This window comes from Dryas octopetala, chromosome 5 (genome assembly GCF_963921425.1).
Source record: "Dryas octopetala chromosome 5, drDryOcto1.1, whole genome shotgun sequence".
NCBI classification, from domain to species: Eukaryota; Viridiplantae; Streptophyta; class Magnoliopsida; order Rosales; family Rosaceae; genus Dryas; species Dryas octopetala.
Window position 1 is genome coordinate 3,179,675 of NC_141370.1, and position 14,074 is coordinate 3,193,748.

At 37.8% G+C, this 14,074-nt stretch overlaps 1 non-coding gene across 1 annotated transcript; it reads right to left on the reverse strand.

The window, feature by feature from the left end:
• Positions 1-7,860: 7,860 nt before the first annotated feature.
• Positions 7,861-7,967, reverse strand: LOC147283578 (small nucleolar RNA R71). Its single transcript, XR_015122705.1, has one exon. It is a non-coding gene; the product is annotated as a small nucleolar RNA R71 (small nucleolar RNA).
• Positions 7,968-14,074: the final 6,107 nt, after the last annotated feature.

Consider the following 14,074-nt stretch of genomic DNA (forward strand, 5'->3'; position numbering starts at 1 on the left):
ATCAGCATGCCTTGCCGAGCGCTCGGCAATCCGGTGATGGCTCGGTGAAGCCACCGAGCGATCAGCAATCCGGCGAGGGCTTGGTATGGTTTTGAAACTATATGATTAATTGGTTTTTATATTGCGAACTATTGAGGTTAATAATTGTGATTAGGCATTTAATTTGCCAGATTAATTGATTGATGTTATTAGATTATCCTGTGATTTGAGGATAGATTGTTGGGCCAGATAGACTAATTGTGATTTGAAAATATCTTGGGATGACCGTGTTGACCAGATTTAGGATTAATGTACCAGTTGGTCAAGATATTGTGGTTTGACACGACCTGAGAGTAACAAGGGAATTGGGTAGGTTGAGATACTAGTGTGAATGTATGATATGGCAGGTAGCTCAGACATTACTATGGGCCATTGTATGTGGCTGTTGCCAGATCGTACAAATGTCCATGAAGTATGTGTAGCAATTGGCCAGGTTTACAATCAGAGATAGTCAGTCTCTCTACCAGTTCATTTTTACGTTGGATCGGTCATGAGATTGTTGATGTTGGTGATTGGCCAATTTCGATAGCCATTGTGTTGATTTGGTGGTTAGTGCTTTGTTAAGCACATGAACGCTTTAGTAAGCCTGATTGTTGGAGATTCTTGTTATCGGCTTAGTTCTTACTCTAGTTGTGTTGGTGGTTAGTGTTGGTACTTCGTTGAGTACAGGAACACTTGGAGATGCCTGTTTGTGTGTGACTTGTAGTCACAGTTTGTTTTTGGTTGTGGGTGTGAGTCGTTTCACCCATACGAGCTTGCGAAAGCTTACAGGGTTTGTTCTTTAACCCAGTGCACCATTCAACGGTGCAGCGGTTGGTTTTGCAAGTTAAATAAGACTGAGGAAGCAGCGTGGAGGAGATGTGGCAATTGGTAATTCAGAAATGGTTTTTCTCTTTTATTTGTAAAGAGCTTTATATTTACTTCAGCTCATTAATATTCGAAACAGTTGTATAAGGTTACTATTTATTTATGTAATCTTGGAGGTTGGTTTTTAATGTATTTGATTTATTTATTCCATTGCGTAGTTTGCATTATGATCCAACCCGGTATTTTGTGTTTAAACTCAGCCTTACATTGATTGTTCGGTTCTAGATGCGAGTTGCCGAGCTTGGTTGTTCCATCTAGGGCTGAATGGTCAGTGTGGCGCTGTAAATCACCCGAATCTTCCAAACCGGGAGTTTGGAGCGTCACAGAAAAATGGTATCAGAGCATGGATTTTGGAGTAGGTTTGAAAAGAAAAATAGGATCAGAGTATAAATGATTTTGGGATTGTTTACAGAAATGTTTTCGAACTTGATTAATGAGCTGTAAATTGTTTTGAGACTGGATACCTATTGATTGCTATCTCTTCGCCTGCTCCTCAGAGTTTTGAGAAGGTTAGTTTTTCCCTTGTAAACTGCTAGAACTTGTTTGTTGCAGTTTGTTGTTAGGAATTTTGGAGACAAAATTCTTTTTAAGGAGGGTAGATGGTGAGGCCCTGAAAGATTTTAGTGTTTGATTTTCAAAGGTTTGGAGATCAAAGGTTGGTTGTGAACCAATAAGAACTCTGTATTCGTTTTTACGAGTATGGAGTATTGTTCTGGGTATTTTTCTGAGTCCCGGAGTTTTTTTGGAGTTAAAGGAATTTCGGCGGTTGATCCATTTTGATCAAATGGTCAGATGGTGACAAGTGGCAACATCTGGTGACAAGGGAGGAAGCCACCCGAAGAAAGGAGAACTCGGTGGAATTTTGTGGAAAGCACCACCGAGCGATCGGCAATCCGACAAGGGGTCAGCATGGTTTTCTCTATATAGCCCCTCCAGTTTTCTCTCTTCTGTCTCATTTCTCATCCGCAGCTTTCTCTCTTTTTCAGTTCTCTCTGTTCTCTCTCTTAGCTGAGAGTTTTTCTTTGAGTTTTCCCTTCACTCGCGGAGGGGGGGAGGCGGTGAAGTACTCATGATGGTTTAGGATGCACGGAATCCAGGTGGGTGAACAGTGTATTTATTTTGTGGGTAGAACTGTGTATTTGTTTTGTGTTATTTAACTGCATTATTTTCAGTTAATTGCTTATGTGCTAGAATTTGGTGTAATTCTAGGATTGGAATCATGTTTGTGATTCGAGGATGATTTTGAACCTCTATGATTAATTGGTTTTTATATTACGAACTATTAAGGTTAATAGTTGTGATTAGGCATTTAATTTGCCAGATGGATTGATTGATGTTATTTAATTATCTTGTGATTCGAGGATAGATTGTTGGGCCAGATAGGCTAATTGTGATTTGAGAATATCTTGGGATGACCGTGTTGACCGGATTTGAGATTAATGTACCGGTTGGTCAAGATATTGTGGTTTGACACGACCTGAGAGTAATAAGTGAATTGGATAGGCTGAGATACCAGTGTGATTGTATGATATGGCAGGTAGCTCAGACATTATTATGGGCCATTGTACGTGGTTGTTGCTAGATCGTACAAATGTGCATGAAGTATGTGTAGCAATTCGCCAGGTTTACAATCAGAGATGGTCAGTCTCTACCAATTCATTTTTACGTTGGATTAGACGTGAGATTGTTGATGTTGGTGATTGGCCAATTTGGATCGGCCATTGTGTTGATTTGGTGGTTAGTGCTTTGTTAAGCACATGAACGCTTTAGTAAGCGTGATTGTTGGAGATTCTTGTTATCGGCTTAGTTCTTACTCTAGCTGAGTTGGTGGTTAGTGTTGGTACTTCGTTGATTATAGGAACACTTGGAGATGCATGTTTGTCTGTGAATTGTAGTCACAGTCTGTTTTTGGTTGTGGGTATGAGTCGTTTCACCCATACGAGCTTGCAAAAGTTTATCGGGTTTGTTCTTTAACCTGGTGCACCATTCAACTGTGCAGCGGTTAGTTTTGCAAGTTAAGTAAGACTGAGGAAGTAGCGTGAAGGAGATGTGGTAATTGGTAATTCAAAAGTGGTTTTTCTCTTTTATTTGTAAAAAGTTTTGTATTTACTTCAGCTCATTAATATTCGAAACAGATGTACAAGGTTATTATTTATTTATGTAATCTTGGGGGTTGGCTTTTAATCAAAGTATTTGATTTATTTATTCCGCTGCGTAGTTTGTATTCTGATCCAACCCGATATTTTGTTTTTAAACTCAGCCTTATATTGATTGTTCGGTTCTAGATGCGAGTTGCCGAGCTTGATAGTTCCATCTAAAGTTAAATGGTCAGTGTGGCGCTATAACGCACCCGAATCTTCCAACCCGGGGGTTTGGGGAGTCACAATATAGGTGTTGAATCCCAAATCACCAAAGATAATAATGGGGTGATTAACTTAGATAATGACATGTTGTTAGGTAAAGAATTGATATGATGAAATTTTATATGGTACTGTGACTTAGCACATTTGGTGTGGATTTATTGGTAAATTCTAGGATTTTATTAGGAGAATTAAATTGATGATGTTTTTGGGTATATGGATCTACTTGATAATTCCATGACTGAATCGTTGTGGATTGCGTGATTATCTGATGATGGGTTATTTGTTAATTGCATAATTGGACTATATAGGTATACTAATGGTTGTGCTGAATGTGATGTGTGATGAAGGTAATGATTTTGGATTGTTGAGGATCGGCTTTGAGTCACCAACATGGTTTTTCATAGTATTAATCGAATATGATGGAAATTGAGAAATGGGATTAAGAGTTTAATTGAATACACATGAGCTTCTGTTTAGTTTAGTTCACTCATACGAGCTTCACAGCTTACCAGGTTTTTATGTAACCCGGTGCACTATTCCATGGTGCATGGGTTTGTGTTAGAGAGGACAAGGCAGTGAGACCCAGTTGAACGGTTAAACATTTATTGTATTTAATTGGCTCATTATTTGTATTTAATAAAAGTATTTGCTTTTGCTATTAAATTATTTTTTATAAATTTGGGTTTTAAATTTTAACAGGCTTACGTATTTTAAGGAATTTGGGATTACAATGTCGAAACAGCTAGGCATTGTACTCTTGAACTCCTTAAAGTGCGTACCCGGGGTACGGGGCGTGAAATTCACAAAAATTGGATGTAAAATGACAAAGATATTAAAGATGGAAGTTGCTCATACGTGTATTTTGGTAAACTTTCGGCGAAATTTCACCCAAATTTCGATAAACCCATCCATTTTCAACATTTCCTAGCCCTCCCCAATGACTTCTCTGAGTTTCCCAGCCCCCCCTCGGCGGCTTCTCTGCATTTCCCATCCCCCCCCCCCCCGAGCCGGCTTCCCCCCATGACCCCAGAACAGAGATCGGCGGTGAAAGAGAGTGAAGTGACAGAGATGCAAGAGAGAGAGGGGAGAAAGAGAACTGAGAAACAAAGATAAGAGAAAGAGAGAGAGAGAGAGAGAGAGAGAGAGAGAGAGAGAGAGAGAGAGGAGAGCGGCGGCACAAAGTTGAGAAAGAGAGTGAAAAGATATGTTTAGGACTTTAGGGTATACAGCTTGGTTAACAACTTGAATATAATATAATATACTTTCTAGTTTCTTATTCAAGGCTTTAGCTTTTTCTTTTTTGGGTCTGAAAGGCTTTAACACTTCACACTTCGACTTCAACACTCAATAGGCCTTCAACATATTGGGAATTATTTTTTTTTTGTTTTGGCCATCAGCATATTGGGTATTACAAATTGGTGGAACTGTGGAAGTAATAGGTTTTATAATTTTTTAGAGTTTTAGAGTTTTAGAATTTTAGGAATATCAAGTATAAAAAATTTAATAAAAAAAATATATATAAACTAAACAACTATATAAACATAATTATATAATTTTTGTACAAAAAATAAAAACATAATTACATAATTTATGGGTATTAACTAGTTTAATTAAAAACTTTGTACTAAAACTATATACATTACATATTTAAATATGTTTTTTTGTCAGACATTAGGGTATTAAAAATGTAATAAAACCTAATTAAAAGTTCAAAACAATATAAAACTATAATATGGTTTTTTTTTTTTTAGAAAAACTATAATATGGGTTTAGTAATTTTATATAAGTTTATAAACTAAATATCACTATGGAGTATTTAAGTTTATAATTTTATATAAGTTTGTAAGTATATAAGTGATGAGTGTGCATTTTGCATCACTTTATAATACTAATTCTTTCACCCAGAGTGTTACAACTCGATATTTTATGTTTCTTGTCTTGTTTTTGTGTTTTCAGGTCAAATGAAGCAGAAATAGGAAAAAAAAAAAGCAAATTGAGCCATTTTGGGACATTTCCTGGTCAAATTAGGAAAATGGGTCAATTCCTAGTCAAACCAGGAAAATAGCAGAAATCCTAGTCAAATGAGGATTCCTAGTCACACTAGGAAACATCAAGTCCAAAATCATCATTGTCGAGCCAGAAATGAGAAATCCTGATTGAAACAAGAATTCCTGGTTGAACTAGGAAACCTAACCCTACTAGGGAAAGGAGTCCTAATGACACTAGGAGACCCCAGGGGCAATATGGTTATTACGAGGAGTCAAAATAGATAAGGAATCCTTCATTTACAAGAAATCCTAGTTGGACTAGGAAAGGTTGGTCAAAGTCAACTCTATCAAGTCAAGGTTCCAGAATCTTCTAGAAGATGGTGGACATCCATGGAAATAAATGGAGGGAAGAAGTGAATTTGAATTCAAAAGGAAATGAGGGGTGAAATGGGAAGTCAAAGTCAATGGTCAAAGGTCAACTATGACATGTCATCAAGTCAAATGGGCCATGGGCCTATGTCATGCTGAAATCAGAGGTGCCATGCATGCATGCATGCGCCAAACCCTAGCAGCCCATGCAACCCATCACGCAGGACCCAAGGTGGCAGCCCATGCGCATGAAGGAAACCCTAGGAGGCCTAGGCGTGTGTCACTTAAGCCCATTGCCAAGCCTTGCAGCAAGCCCATGCTTCTCCAAACCCTAGCTGCTGCCACATATGCTAAAAGCCTTGCCTCACAAAGATTTCTCTCTCACCTCTATAAATATATCCTATTCTCTCATTGTTTAGGATTCTCATAATTTTCATATTTTCAGAATTCAGAGAGAGAGAGAGGTGCCGAATTTTAGAGAGAGAGAGAGAGTTGGCGTGGCAGCAAGGAGAGAAGGTGCCTTTGCCGCAAGCCCTAGCTCACCCTAGTCGTGAGCCACCTGCTTGTGTGAGGTTCCCTTCTCCTCCTTGTCTTGCCGCAGCCCCCTCTTTGAATGTTCTTTAATTTTTCGTCTAGAATTCTTCCTTTATTTTAGTTTTGCGTTTCTGATTTTATTATAATTATGGATTGAGATTTTTTTTTTATATTTCAGATTTTATTTTCTATTTTAAATATGTAGTTTATTATTCTATCTTGCATGTTAGTTGTAGGTTGATTTTCAGAGATGTCATGCTTTAACAAATCGTTTATCCATCTCTTGATAAATCAATTTGATGTTTGCATGTATTTAATTCTCATTATCTGATTGAATCCGTCACTAGTTGTTTGCGTCCTTTGACTGGCCACCTTAGGATAATTGCATCTAGTTTATTTGTTAGGTTTAGCTGTGGACTAATCAAAGACACTAAATCACAAGTAACAAGGGAATAAAGGATTATTTTTGGTAATGGTTTTGTGCGACTTGTATAAGGAAATAATCAAAGCTTGTATGTTGTGCATATTTGACGTTCTCATAGATCTTAATGACTCTTACATGGATAACAGTTGCCTTAGGGAATGCCTAACAACGCTCTTAGGGAACATGTAAGTTAACTGATTATGGGAGGCCTAAGAAGCTCTTAATATATGCCTTATGAGAACAATTGCGAGAAAGTAACTAATCAAACCTTTTTAGCTGTCAAACTTTTATACATTTTATTTGAATTGATTTGTCATTAGCCTTGGATGGTTGGAGTATGCATATCTGATTTGAAACTGAAAACTTAACATTGCAAGATAGGATAATGGGTGTGTGCGTGTGTTTCCATCTTTCTAAAACCCCCCCATTTAGTTATTCTAATTGATTAATTAAATTAATTTGTTGTTTATTAACCATTCCCTGTGGGATCGACCTCGTGCTTGTACGCTTTGCTACTGATGTGATTCGTGCACTTGCGAGTATACTTTGAATGAGATATGTTTTTACTTTGTTCTAAGAAAACAATCAACAAGTTTTTGGCGCCGTTGCCGGAGAATGGTGTCTAATATCAATGCATTGGTTTAATTAGTTATTAGAATTAGGTTATATTAGTTAGTTTTTATTTTTGGTCAGTTTTTAGTTTTTAATAAATGTCAAGCCTTTATAAGCATTCTTTCTACTGATTGTGTGTTTGCTCTTGATTAGGTATTGTTTTATAAACCCTGAAGTTGTTGCAAGGTTAGAGAGGCTAAAAAACGAAGCGTTAGGAACTTTACACATCAGCCCTCAACCTAGTGCATCTGATTCGAGTAGCGAGGACAGTGGAAGCGTTGAAATGGCTGAAGGAAATGAGAATGTGCCGCAGCCCCTGAGTCACTTTTCAGCACCCTCGCTGCCCACACAACCGTCTTGCATCCGTTATGCAACAATAGCTACTGATTTTGAGATCAAGAGTGGTCAGATCCACTTATTACCGAGTTACCATGGTCTGAATGGGGAGGATCCGATCTACTTCCTGAAGGAATTTTCTGGGGTATGTGAAGTCGCACAATTGAGGGGATTAAATGCCGATGAGTATCGTTTGAGGATGTTCCCTTTCGCGCTCAAAGACAAGGCAAATAGGTGGTTGTATTCGCTGCCCAGTGGTTCCATTTCAACTTGGGATGATCTTTCGAACAAGTTCCTGAACAAGTTCTATTCCATTTCCAAGACCAATTCGATTAGGAAGGAGATCCTTGGATTTGTGCAAAAAGCTGATGAGCCATTCCATGAGACTTGGGACAGATTCAATGAGTTGCTTACAAGCTGCCCGCACCACAACCTATCCCCTTGGTATGTGATTTGCTGTTTTTATCAAGGACTTTTGGAGAGGGATCAAGCCAAGGTGGATTTGGCATGTGGTGGTGCATTTATGTCAAAAACTGAAGATGAAGCTACAGAATTATTTGAGTCACTTTCTTTGAGTTCTCAACAATGGGATTCTAATCGTTCAAGAGGAGGATCAAAGAGAGGATTATATGAGGTGGCTGATGCACCAAACACCATAGAGGGACAGATTGCTGAAATCAAGACTATGGTGCAGAAGTTGTCATTGGCTCAAGAGAAGTTGATGGGTGTGCAAGCACAAGGGAATGATCTGGAACAAGTGAATCAGATTGGGAACTATCCTAGGGTGCCGTATGACCCTTATTCCAACACTTACAACCCTGGATGGAAGAACAACCCCAATTTTAGGTGGAGCAACACTAATGGACAGCAAGCTAGTGGGAGCAATAACAAGCCATATGTGCACCCTAATGCCGAGAGGTCTAGCTTGGAGGATAAGATTGCTCAGATTGCTCAAAGCACCACTTCCCTAGCTCAAAGCACCAATGCCTTCATGAATTGGACCAAGCAGCAGATGCAAGCCAACTCGAAGGCTATTGCAAACTTGGAGAGTCAAGTAGGTCAGATTGCTACTACTTTGGGGCAAAGAGAGAAGGGAAAGTTGCCTAGTCAGCCCGTCGTCAACCCGAAGAATGAGGAGCATGTGAATGTCATTCTGAAGACAACTCCAAGAAAGAGAGTGAGAGTAATCAAGACTAAGGAGGTGATTGAGATCATGGATAGTGAGGAAGAGAAGGATCCAATCATGACTGAAGAGTATGTGGATACACGTGTGATTCCCCTCATTCCGGACATCGATGTCACCAAGTTTCCAATAACCATGAGGAAATTGAAGTCAATTGAGAAAAAGGTTGAGGAGCAAGGTCATAGTCGCAACGTTCCTAGGGAGATTGTGGTTATCTCTTTGCGACTTATCCGAGCAAGAAGAGAGATCCAGGCTCGTTGGTCATACCGTGCAGCATAGGGGAGTATGAGATTGCCAATGCTTTAATTGACAATGGCTAAACTATCAATGTCATGTCGCTGGTGGTGTTCAAGAAGCTTGGGTTTGTGGAAGCCGATTTGCACCCATTTGATTCAAACATTCGCTTCGCCAACTCTTCGGTCGAAAAAGCCCTTGGTATGCTTGTGGACGTTTTGGTTAGATGTCGTAATTTACTAATTCCCTCTGATTTCATAGTGCTAGATGTTCCGAGACTTCCTGGTGACGTGTCTATCCTTCTTGGGAGGCCATTTTTGTGCACCTCTAACATGGAGTACAAAGCAATGGAGTGTTTAATGAAGATTCATCACAACACCAAGCAAGAGGTGTACCGACTCACTTCCGAGCCTCCGCAGAGCGAGGAGATCACTTTTTATAGAGATGAGAAAGCAAAGATGAAAAATTTCTTCAGCCAATTCTTGGGGAATGTCGAGAGTAGCAATGGGAAGAAGAAGAGGAAAGGACACAAGTAAAGGAGAGACAATGTCAGGCTAAAGACAGAAAAACAAGCGCTGATTGGGAGGCAACCCAAGTTTCTGTTTTGAAGAAACTAGAAGGAGTCATTGAAGACCAAGGAGGCCGCGCCTACCCTTGGAGTGTCCACGCTTGCACACGCAAGTAAATAGTTTCCTTATTTCGCTTAATAAGACAATTTCATTTTAGTGTGTTTATTTGGTTTGGATAGTTTCAATTTCCCGTTTCGCTTATTTTGAGCATTCATGCATTTATTTCTTATACATTGAGGGCAATGTATCATTTAAGTGTGGAGGGAAAGGCATTTGTCATTTGTTTATGTTTTTAGGTTAGAACAAAAAATTTTCGTTTATTTGGTGTTTTTAGGTTAGAAAACAAATTTTTACTTCTGTTTTTAAACTTAGGGTGTCAAACCCACATCAAAATACACGTTTTCTTTAGATTTCATCCACCTTAGTGATAGATTTGAATCTTTAGAAGTGTGCGACATTGTTTTAAAAACAAAGTTTTTGAGCCTTTTTGTTTGTTTTGGGTAGTTTTGAGTCTCTAATTAATTGATTTGATTGTGTATGATTGTTATGAGCATGTTTATTTTGTGTGTATATTTGGTGTTCTTCTCGTTCTAATAGTGTTTCGTAACATATCTTGCAATTCTGTGTCATTTTGTCTTGTTGATATGAATTTAGGTGGTGATTAGCATTACTAATGATTATATGCATAATAGAGTAGACTTGCATGACCTAAGTGAGCTTTTGAGCCCTGTTCTTAAATTCTTGAGTGTTGCGCGCCACTCTAATTCTATCGTTGTCATTTAAGTTGTTGTTGTGATCTCATTATCTTTCATTTGATCAATTGCTTGAAATTTGCATAATCTTGAATCAATGAGATGGTACTCTTTTCTTGTATACACAAAGCATGGCGTATTTACATGATTCTTAAGAAATGAATTTAGGCCCTGTTTGTGTACCCCATAGCCTAAAAGCCTACCCATTACATGTTTTATCCTTAGTTACCCATTTTGAGTCTTTTAAGCCGTTTTCTTTGTTACCTCGTACCAAACCCTAAGTTTGGGGGTGCTATGCCCCTTGTACCCGTTCTACCCTATCTATGGTATTGCAATGTGTGTATATGTTGATTGAGGTGGAAAAAAAAAAAAAAAGAAGTGAGAATGCATACCTTATACAAAAGTGTGTCAGAAAAGTATGTATGCCGTGCCCAAAGAAAAACAAAAGAAAAAGAAAGCAAAGAAAGAGATGGGGCGGTTTCAAAAGAAAAAGTGAGCAAAAAGAGTTCAAATTAAGCTATGCAGTGCAAAGAAGCAAGTTATGCCTCAAAATGTTCTATTAATGTTTACAATTCCATATATTTAGCCCTTTGTGTTTCCCTTTCATTTCAATAGCCTATCCTAGCCTAAGCCTTCATTATAACCCTATTTAAGCCCTAGCTGATCTCAAGAGGTGTGTAATATACTTATGTGGAGTCTATTTGAGAAGGGAGCCTATAGTCATTGATTCTGCTTCAAGCACTTTGATTCCTTTCATGAGATCAGTATTACTTTCTAAATGTGCCGTTATTTCATGTACATATGTGAGCTAATTGTTTTTGTTACATATTTCCTCTCACATATATCTCTGAGTGCACATATCAACCCAATTCTTGAGTGTTTATCATTGAGAGTATGTCATAGTGAGGATTGGAGTTGAATATTTTGTGTATGTATTGATTTAGTTTTGTTTATCTAACACTTGGATTTGTGTCAAGGATGACCTATATGACAATAGAGAAGTGAGGTATGTTGTTTGAAATATTATTAGAATTTGGAGAATGCAATTTATATGCCTTACTTTCCTATGTGATTAATGGTTATGCGCATGAATTCAGTTGTTGGGATGTTAGAGTCAGTTTTGAGTCTTTTTCTTATTTTATTTGCTCAAGGACTAGCAAAATCTAAGTTTGGGGGTGTGATGAGTGTGCATTTTGCATCACTTTATGATACTAATTCCTTCACCCAGAGTGTTAGAAATCGATATTTTGTGTTTCTTGTCTTGTTTTTGTGTTTTCAGGTCAAATGAAGCAGAAATAGGAAAAAGGAGCAAATGGAGCCATTTTGGGACATTTCCTGGTCAAACTAGGAAAATGAGTCAATTCCTGGTCAAACTAGAAAAAGAGCAAAAATCCTAGTCAAATGAGGATTCCTAGTCACACTATGAAACATCAAGTCCAAAACCATCATTGTCGAGCCAGAAATGAGAAATCCTGATTGAAACAGGAATTCCTGGTTGAACTAGGAAACCTAACTCTACTAGGGAAAGGAGTCCTAATGACACTAGGATACCCCAGGGGCAATATGGTCATTACGAGGAGTCAAAATAGATAATGAATCCTTCATTTACAAGAAATCCTAGTTGGACTAGGAAAGGTTGGTCAAAGTCAACTCTATCAAATCAAGGTTCCAGAAGCTTCTAGAAGGTGGTGGACATCCATGGAAATAAATGGAGGGAAGAAATGAATTTGAATTCAAAAGGAAATGAATTTGAATTCAAAAGGAAATGAGGGGTGAAATGGGAAGTCAAAGTCAATGGTCAAGGGTCAACTATGACATGTCATCAAGTCAAATGGGCCATAGGCCTATGTCATGCCGAAATCAGAAGTGCCATGCATGCATGCATGTGCCAAACCCTAGCAGCCCATGCAGCCCATCACGCAAGACCCAAGGTGGCAGCCCATGCGCATGAAGGAAACCCTAGGAGGCCTAGGTGTGTGTCACTTAAGCCTATTGTCAAGCCTTGCCGCAAGCCCATGCTTCCCCAAACCCTAGCTGCTGTCGCATATGCTAAAGCCTTGCCTCACAAGGATTTCTCCATCACCTCTATAAATATATCATATTCTCTCATTGTTTAGAGTTCTCATAATTTTCATATTTTCAGAATTCAGAGAGAGAGAAGTGTCGAATTTTAGAAAGAGAGAGAGTTGGCGTGGCAGCAAGGAGAGAAGGTGCCTTTGCCGCAAGCCCTAGCTCACTTTAGCTGTGAACCACTTGCTTGTGTGAAGTTCCCTTCTCCTCCTTGTCTTGCCGCAACCCCCTCTTTGTATGTTCTTTAATTTTTCGTCTAGAATTCTTCTTTTATTTTAGTTTTGCGTTTCTAATTTTATTATAATTATGGATTGAGATTTTGTTTATATATTTCAGATTTTATTTTCTATTTTAATTATGTAGTTTATTATTCTATATTGCATATTAGTTGTAGGTTGATTTTCAGAGATGTCATGTTTTAATAAATCGTTTATCCATCTCTTGATGAATCAATTTGATGTTTGCATGTATTTAATTCTCATTATCTGATTGAATCCGTCACTAGTTGTTTGCGTTCTTTGACTGGCCACCTTAGGATAATTGCATCTAGTTTATTTGTTAGGTTTAGCTGTGGACTAATCAAAGACACTAAATCACAAGTAACAAGGGAATAAGGGATTATTCTTGGTAATGGTTTTGTGCGACCTCTATAAGGAAATAATCAAAGCTTGTATGTTGTGCATGTTTGACGTTCTCATAGATCTTAATGACTCTTATATGGATAACAGTTGCCCTAGGGAATGCCTAACAAAGCTCTTAGGGAACATGTAAGTTAACTGATTAGGGGAGGCCTAAGAAGCTCTTAATATATGCCTTAGGAGAACAATTGCGAGAAAATAACTAATCAAACGTTTTTAGCAGTCAAACTTTTATATATTGTGTTTGAATTGATTTGTCATTAGCCTTGGATGGTTGGAGTATGCATATCTGATTTGAAACTGAAAACTTAACATTGCAAGATAGGATAATAGGTGTCTGCGTGTATTTCCATCTTTCTAAAACCCCCCATTTAGTTATTCTAATTGATTAATTGAATTGATTTGTTGTTTATTAACCATTCCCTGTGGGATCGACCTCGTGCTTGTACGCTTTGCTACTGATGCGATTCGTGCACTTGCGAGTATATTTAGAATGAGATATGTTTTTATTTTGTTCTAAGAAAACAATACAATAAGTTTAATATAATTTAGGGTTTAGGGAGTGGTTTATTTTGATGGTTTATGGTTTAGGAGGTAGGGTTAAGTAAATTTAATAATATAGTGTATATATAGGGTAAGCCTTATAGGGTATAGGGTATATAGAGAGTATAGCATTATAGGGTATATAGAGGGTATAGCCTTACATGGTATAGGGTATATGGAGAGTTATAGCCTGACAGGGTATATGGTATATAGAGGGTATATGGTTTAGGGTTTAGGATATGAGGTATTATTTATATAATTATTAATTAGTAATCCATTTTTCTAACAGTATTTGTCTCAAGCGCGCATTATATTCACCTTATATCACATGAAACCTACTATATAATTTGGTTTCTTCAATATTTTTTATATATGTAGTAGATAATATCTTAAATAAACATATGGTCAAGTTTAATTCAAAATTTTTGTCATTTTTGTTTAATTTTGTTGAAATCGAAATTTTAACCGAATCCGTCAAAAATTCCATTGAAAATTTCCTCCAAATCGAAATTACACTCCTTGCTTGGAGCTAATTTAATATTTTCACCATTCT